Source organism: Gallinula chloropus (genome assembly GCF_964237585.1).
Source record: "Gallinula chloropus genome assembly, chromosome: 2".
Classification (NCBI taxonomy): Eukaryota; Metazoa; Chordata; class Aves; order Gruiformes; family Rallidae; genus Gallinula; species Gallinula chloropus.
In genome coordinates this window covers 112,447,668-112,455,860 of record NC_140086.1, presented here as the reverse complement: position 1 = coordinate 112,455,860, position 8,193 = coordinate 112,447,668, and positions in this window count along the sequence as shown.

The following is an 8,193-nucleotide window of genomic DNA, read 5'->3' as shown; positions in this document are numbered from 1 at the left end:
TTTGCCACAGGGGTAACAACCCCCAGGCACACCTAGGAGGTAACACATGGCACACAAGGAGCTTTAACACAGCAGCTTAGATGCCAAATCTTTCACAATAAAAGCTCTTACAACAGGGCCATAAGCACCTAAAACCTCTGGGTTAAGCCTATAGGGAATAAAACCACAAAGCAACCTTTTCAGTCTGGTCTTACACCTTTCTTTCCACACCCGCCCCCCCTTGCTGCAGCATGACTTACCTGCCACCCCTACTCTTGGATGCTGTAATACTTCTTCTGAGGTCCCCAGCACAACCCACTAAGCAAACTAAAACCCCCACAAAACCACCTTCCAACTCCTCACCCTTATCCAGGAAGGGCCCTTCAAGCCCCTATATAGCCTGCCCCCACTATTGGCAGCTGCTGGAGATGGAGCTCCAGCTGATGGGGCTCACAATTATCCCATCAGAAAGGTGTGGGAGTCTGTGCAAGGAGGGAATGCCCTTAGCCAGAAAGCAGTGGGGTGGCGGGGGGGTGGGGTTGTTGTTACTCTGGCCCCCAAGGGATGGGGTGGGGTGTCTCCTTGCTATAACTCTGCCCATCCCCTCTGTGGGACCTGGGGACAAAAAGCCACCAAGATGCAAAATGTTACCCGTTGAGTAAAATCAGGTAGGCTCAATGGCAAATCGTGACCAGTGCTGCACAGACAGGTGGCTGTGCCAGGCTGGGAGCCGGGCTGTGGTGCTGCCCTCCTTGCCCTGCCCTGCCCTGCCCTGCCCTGCCTGCAGTGATGCCCTGAGCCCCTGCCTGCATGAGCCAGGCCTGTGGGCAGGGGCAGGGCAGCCGTGGGTTTGCATGCAGAGCAGCCTCATCCCCCTCCATGGTGGCCCTGTTGAGGGGGGTCATGCCCTCTGGCTCTGAGGAGGGGCTCAAATGCCCTGTTGTTCCAGGTTTAGGTATGTGGGGGTTTTCTAATAGGGTGAGGCTTCCCCCAGGAAGAGAAGGGAGGGGGCAAACTGGGGCAGGAGGGCTGGCAGAGCGGGAAGGCAAAGCTTGCTCCCTGCCAGCTCTTGTGTCTGAAGGGTTTGCAGAGCCCCTTCCACACTCAGGTCAGGAAAGGTGATGTTCAAGGCTTGGGAATGCCACCCCTTTACTGCTGCTGAGCAGGCAAACTAATTGAGCAGGCTCTGCTGTTAAATGGCAATGAAGATGCACGGTCTAGAGCAGTGTGATTGCCTCCCCATGGGGCCCAACACTTTGTTAAACTGTAATTGCTTTTCCACTTGCACCCAGAGAGAGCATCCTCACGGACCATCCCAGAGAGAGCATCCTCATGGACCATCCCAGAGTGAGCATCCTCACAGACCACCCCTGCTGCCACGTGCCATGGGTGACTGAGGGCCAGCGGCATGAGCAGCCCAGCAGTGGCTTTGACTTGCTGCCTCTCGTGGGCAGGTGGGATGGAGGTCTGGGGACACTTGCAGTTTTTTGGAGATGATTTGAACTCTTAACAAGGTCTGATTTGAGGAAAGCTGTGATTTGTCTCACTGAGGATTAAGCCCTTCAGCCTAAGCATGGGCACCCAAAAGACCAAGGCATCCCTCATCAGTAACCACTCCAGAGCCCCTTGCTCCACACCTCCCCCTGGCAGGGCAAGGGCTTGTTTATTGCTTTGTATCTGCCTGCAGGTCACTGTGACCGAAGCCGTAACATCACCAAGAAGGAAGTCAACAGGAACAAGGAGGAAGAAGAAATTCCTGTAACCACTGCTGGCTGCTGCTAAAATTAAATGGGAAGGGTGCTGGTGGCTAATTCACTATTCCTTCCTGCATCTCCCATCCATGCCTGCGCTGTGAGAGCAGCTCCCTGGAGGGGACAACCTCCTGCTGCAGCTGTCCCCAGAGCGCAGGGAGCGGACACCGCACGGCGTCTCCATAGATATCTTTCAAGTTGTCTGGCTTCCCCAGCCCTCACAGGTGAGCACTGCCAAGAGAGATCGAGGTGCTGCCTTCCCCTGCTGCCCCTGTTGTGGGTATCTCAGCCACCTCGGTGGGGAGAAGAGACCTTTTCTCCCTGTGTGAGGAGCAGCCAGCTCGGCTCTCAGGGAGCCGATGGGAGCAGGAGAGCTGCAGCGCTGCCGGGAGCCAAGTGCCCTGCAGCAAGGCTCTCTGTGCCACCAGCTCGCCGGAGGGGGCCGGTGTGCTTGCTGGGTGAGGGTCAGTGGCAGAGGGCAAGCCTGGTACTCAACCCCAAGGCAGGTGACCCAAGCTACGTCTTGCTTTGCCCCACGGTTATCTGGTGACTAAATTTCCAAGGCGTTTTTCCCAGGCTGATGTCTCTCTAAGGTAGTAACTCAAAATCCAGCGCTGCCAAGGACACAGTGTTCGTCGTGTTGTGTCCTTGGCTGCAGCCCTGCTGCCTTCCCCAGCTGGGGAAGGGGCCAAGCTCCTCTTCCAGGAGTTAACAAGAAGCTGACAACTAATAAATCAGCTTCCCATTGCTTCTCACTGCTCCGTGCTCCCTGTGGGGCCTGGGGAAGCCACCACAGAAGATTGCAGCATCACTGGTGGGGTTCGACAGCCATCACTGGTTTTGGGCAGCGCTGGTGAGACACTGTGCATCTTGCCAATGGCCAAGCTGATGAGATCTCATCACAACCCAACTCCCTCGCTGCTTATTTGGCCAAGCACCCACCAAATCCGTTAAGATTTATACTGGGGAGGAAGAGGGCTGCTGCAGGGCTCTCAGTAGCCAGAGGAAACACTTGCAGGAAGCCAGGGTTTAGCAAAGCCAAGGCTGGGCTGGAGTTTCTGCCCTTTTTACAGGACTGCATCCTACTCAACCTTCTTACCACATCCAGCCCCTGCCCACTGCCAGGCTACCACAAGCACACACATACCCTCCAGCACAGGTGTGCATTGGGTGGGGGGGACCCAAGGAGATGCAGCTGGGGATGGGGCCTGCAGGGATGGCTCCTTTGCCTACAGCAGCTCCTGTAGCTCATCGTGGTGGGATCATGCATGTCCTCCTGCTGCTCTCACGCACCATTTACTTCAGAGGCTGACTTCCCTCCTCCTACCACCTTCATTTTACTACTGTTAGAAAGTAGCTACAACCGAAATAAACAGCGAAGAAGCTCGTGGTTTACAAAAGGAGTATTTATACCACAGGCAAGTAATCCTACAGCGCTCTCTGTTTCCTGTGGGAAAGGTTTTCCCAAACTTCTGCTCTGGGTTTGCCTGTCATGGGCATAGCATCCCGCATTTTTCCTCAGTTTTGGAAACACCCCAGAGATGTGTAGCCTCTGCGTTAGTCAAGGATCTTTCCTTCCAGGTGGGGAAAGCTGCCCCTCACCCCCAGGCATTTCTGGGAGGGGGGGATCCCAAACTGGTGTGCTGCTTCAGGAAGGTACAAAGCCCCACTGGCTCTGGGGGATGTAGAGCCTCCCCCTCATCCCCACCCCATGGGGAAAAAAGAAAAGCAGCTTTTCCCTCCACTATATTAATTCCCTGGAAGTTCCCTTTACTGATATGCACGGAACAAGGCTCTTCAGGTGATTTTGAGCATTAAAATACCCTTTCTCATCTAGGGCATTGGCCTCCTAGACCTGCACAGGCTCACCCAGCCCTGCCTTTGCTCCCAGCCACCCTTATGACTTCAGGGCACCTTTTCTGTCCACACAGATGTCCTGGCAGGAAAGAAGCTGGAGAAAGGCAGGTTTTCCCACGTGGGTCCCAGCACGCAGGCCCAGGGCAGTGCTGATTTTACCCCCAGCCCGAGCCCCAGGCCTCCCTTTCAGTGCAAGGCCAGGAGGAAGACTAACGGCCACCAGCACCGCGGAGAAACCTGACCTGCCCGAAACTGCTGTGCCAGTTTTAGCACCTTCCACCCAGGAATCTCACCAGTGCCTGACCGAGGAGGTATTTTTACTGCCCTCCCTCTGTGTTACAGGCTGGTGCCTCCGCAGCGGGAGCCGGTCGGCAGGGGCTGCCGAGAGCCGGGAACAGCACCCGGTCCCACTGCCAGGATTGCTGAATTCCCGCTCCTGATGCCCAGGGAGCCAGTGGCGGACCCAACGGCCGTGGGTCCCTCCAGGGTTTAGTCAGAGCTGCAGCTGGGTGGGTGCTTGAAACCTGCCTCCCCCTGTGCTCCAGGGCCTGGTTGCCCTTCTCTGGACTCTCTCGAGGACCTCAATGTCCTTCTTATGGTGAGGAGCACAGAACTGAACACAGGACTCAAGGTGCAGCTTCACCAATGCTGAGTAGAGAGGCACAATCACCTCCCCAGACCTACTGGCCACACTATTTTTGATGCAAGCCAGGATGCCATTGCCCTTCCTGGCCACCTGGGCACACTGCTGGCTCATATTCAGCCTGCAGTCAACCAACTACCCCAAGTCCTTCTCTGCCTGACAGTTCTCTAGCCAGTCTCCCCCAAGCCTGTAGCTCTGCATGGGGTTGTTAACTTGAAGCACTTGGCTTCAGCCAGCGGAGAGTGACCAAAAATGCCTGACGTGAATCCCTCCTTTGGGAAAGCGGCCCCCAAGAACACTCCAGCATGGTGGCAGCATCCCCCCCTCACAGCATGCAGCAAATTGCCTCAGCGTGATGAAAACCCAGTCATGCAGCTGCCTCTGGCACTCAGCCAGGGCTGGAGCACAGCAAGCACAGCAGGCAGGATGCTGCCTGCTGCAAATTTGGTCACCTCTACCCCATGCAGGCACAATGGGAGCAGCGGTACCCAGGGTCAAAGTGCTCTGTGGGGACCTGAAGCTGAGGTGGATGCTCCCACTGTTCAGGGATGTGAGGAGGTGCCACGGGGGTGGCAGATGTCAATTCCCCCCCCCCAGATCCCAAATTAGGTCACTGGAGCTGTAACATCTGGCAACGTAGCTGCCCTTCCGCGGGGATTAGGCACAAGCGCCGCTCAGACCCTGTGACGTAAATACCCAGTGATGCGGCTCGCGGATGCTGGCGTATCTCAACATCTGCGCCATGCCAAGGGGCTTGGGGGCTGCTCCGGGAGCCCAGAGTGGAGGGACCCTGTGGTCCCTGCTCCTCTCCCTGCCACGGCTTCCCCCAAAGGTCATTGTCCTCCCCAGCAGTGACTTCTGGGTCAGTCACCTGTGAGGCATTGTGGCACTGTGGGAAGAACCACAGCAGCAAATGCAATCAAACCTCCCCCAGGAAACCGGGAGAAGCTTCCAGTAACGAGGCAATTATCCAGAAAGCCTGAGAGCTACCCCAGGAAACCTGGCTCAGTCACAGGATGAGGCCATGGCCAGTGGGGACACCAGCTGCTGAGACACATTCCTGTTCCCTGGGCAAAGCCAGGGCCAGCTTTTTACATCCCATAGATAACCACGCATTAAATAAAGCTCACGTACAGACAGACATACAGACCAGCTTGCTGCTTTGGAGACATAGGCCTTGGCACTTTAAGCAGCATAAAGAATCCTTGTTTCTGAGCCATGGGACATCTCTGCGAGGCAATTACATGTTCTGTGTGGTTTCTGTTTGGTCTAAGTACACACAAGGGGACCAACCCCACCATTGGGTGGTCCCTTCCTGGCATTTTGTGATGCTCTCACCAGCCTGGGGTGCTCCATGTGGCTGTGGGGTTCAGACCAACTAGTTTAGTTCAGGATTTTGCCTTGTCACTGAAACTGCTTGAGATGCACAGAGTAGTTCAGGTAGGAAGGGACTCAAAGCTCAGACCAGGGTGCTCAGGGCTGTATCCAGTGCAGTTGCAAAATCTCCAGGGATAGAGCCCATGCAGCCTCCTGGACACCTGCACAGCCACCCTGGGACCTCCCCTGTACCCACTGCAGTTCACTAACATCCATCATGTAGTAGCGGGGATGCAGTATCCACACACAGTCTAATGAGAAAAGCCCTTGCCTCGACCTACAGGCCACCCTTGTGCCTGTAGTGGGGGGATGCTGCTGGTCTCCATCACTGCCAGGGCATGCTGGGAGCTCACACTCAGCTTCTGCCCCACCACCCCCTAGCCTTTCCCCCAGAGCTGCTCCCCAGCCAGTGTTGTGTCCCCCCTGCCACCCCCTGCCCCCCTCCTCCCCAGTATCCCTGTCAGGGCTTGATCCTGCCCACTTGCAGCACCAGGCGCTTGTCCCCGCTGAATCACATAAGGATCCTTTCATCACTTTTTCAGGCCAGGTGTGCCCTTTGCCTTTCTCCATTCACTGGGACCTCCCCTGATCTCCAGGACCTTCCAAAGGTGACAGACAGGCGCTTTTGCAGACAGGGGCCAGCCCTTTCCGTGCCCTTTGGTGCACATGCAGCTTGGCTGCTCAGGCGTGGGTCACATTCACTGCCGTCAGCCTGGACTTGATCCATCTCCTCCAGACTACCTCCAAATGGGACCGCCACAGCCAACCAGGATTACAGATTACAAACCCTGGTGCAGGAAGAGCATGTGGAAGAGGAACTGAAATCATCGAGGAAGAAGGAGCAGGTGTTAAACCAATGCCTTTTCTGGTCACAGAAAGCTAAACGTCTAAGTAAAGGGAGCTGCTTGTTGGCATGTGTTCTCCAAGTGCTGCCATAGCTTTTAAAACTTTTTAAAAGGAGAGACAATGGCAGGACAAGGGGGAATGGATTAAAACTAAAGGAAGGAAGGTTTAGATTAGATAGGGGGAAGTTTTTTACAGAAAGAGTGGTGAGGTGCTGGAACAGGCTGCCCAGAGAGGTAGTGGATGCCCCGTCCCTGGAAGCTTTCAAGGCAAGGTTGGATGGGGCCCTGGGCAGCCTTGTGTAGATCCAGGCCTGTAGGTTGGTGACCCTGCCTGTGGCAGGGGGGGTGGAGCTCTATGATCCTTGGGGTCCCCTCCAACCCAGACCATTCTGTGACTCTATGATAGCTTCACACGGATGGGGTCGGTCCTCGCAGATGGAAAGGCTGGATGACACGTAAATCTGGTGTCTAAGAAAAAACATGGTAACGGTAAGAGCGTGTTTTACAAGGAGGAGTTTGGGAAAACAGATCAAGGAGCAACATGAATCACATGCCAGAGCCACAACCGCGAGTCGGAGGTGAAACAGAAAGTGGAAGTGTGCCTATTGCCAACCCCCACCATGAGCCCCACGTCTTCCAGTCACTTCATGACTTAGGGACTTGGCATCCTCACCGTAGCTGAGGAAATCCCTGAGGCTTTCAGGCATCTCCTGTTGACCATCTGTCCTTACCAACAGAAATATTTTCGTAGCTTTTAAATCAGTGTCAGTTGTGCCTCTCCCCCGATTCCCAGGAATCTCTGGGCTGGTGCTTGCTGCCTGCACAGCTACAGCCACAATCTCCTCTTGTACCAAAATCTTCTGATCTGACCTGATTTTCTGGCTGCCTCCTTCTCTCTAATAGGCCCCCCCTTTTCTTTTGCCAGTTTCTCTGTTTATAACAGCGAGACCTTACCTCTGGCCCCCCAAATTATCCACCAGTGACACAAACGAGGTGACTTTACAGGATATATATTTTTATAGAATATTTTTCTTGGGGTTTTGGGGAGCTCAACCTCACTGTGCGGGTTTTGCACCGCTCTGCACAGCAGCTCATCAGCACCATGAGCAGTTGTACATGAATTTGAAAGCTGGAAGTGCCAGACAGAATCACATTACAGTCAGAAGGGGATCTAGTCAAGGGGTGTGAGTGGTTTAGTTTGTTCAAAATCACTGCATTTTTGGACATCCTCAGCTACCTCATGCTTCACACCCACAATCATTTCGCTTTCACTAGCCAGAAGTGTGGAAGACCTGGATGGCAGGGAATGAGTATGAATCTTAGAGTTACCTGGGTTGGAAGAGACCCTTCAGATCGAGTCCAACCACAGCCTAACCCTGCCTAGTCCACCTCTAGATCATGTCTTCAAGGACTTCATCCATGTGCCTTTTAAATACCTTCAGGGATGGTGACTCCAGCACCTCCCTGGGCAGCCTGTTCCCATGCCTGGCAACCCTTTCAGTAAAGAAATTCTTCCTGATACCTAAACTAAATCTCCCCTGGTGCAATTTTAAGCCATTGGCCCTCATACTGTCACTTGTCACCCAAGAGAAAAGACCAACTCTGATGTCTCTGCAACCACCTTGCAGAGGTGGGCGATGGTCTCTTCAGCCACATGACAGGAGATAGGACAAGGGGGAATGGCACAAAGCTGCACCAGGGCAGGTTCAAATTAGAGGTTAGGAAAAAGCTCTTCACTGAG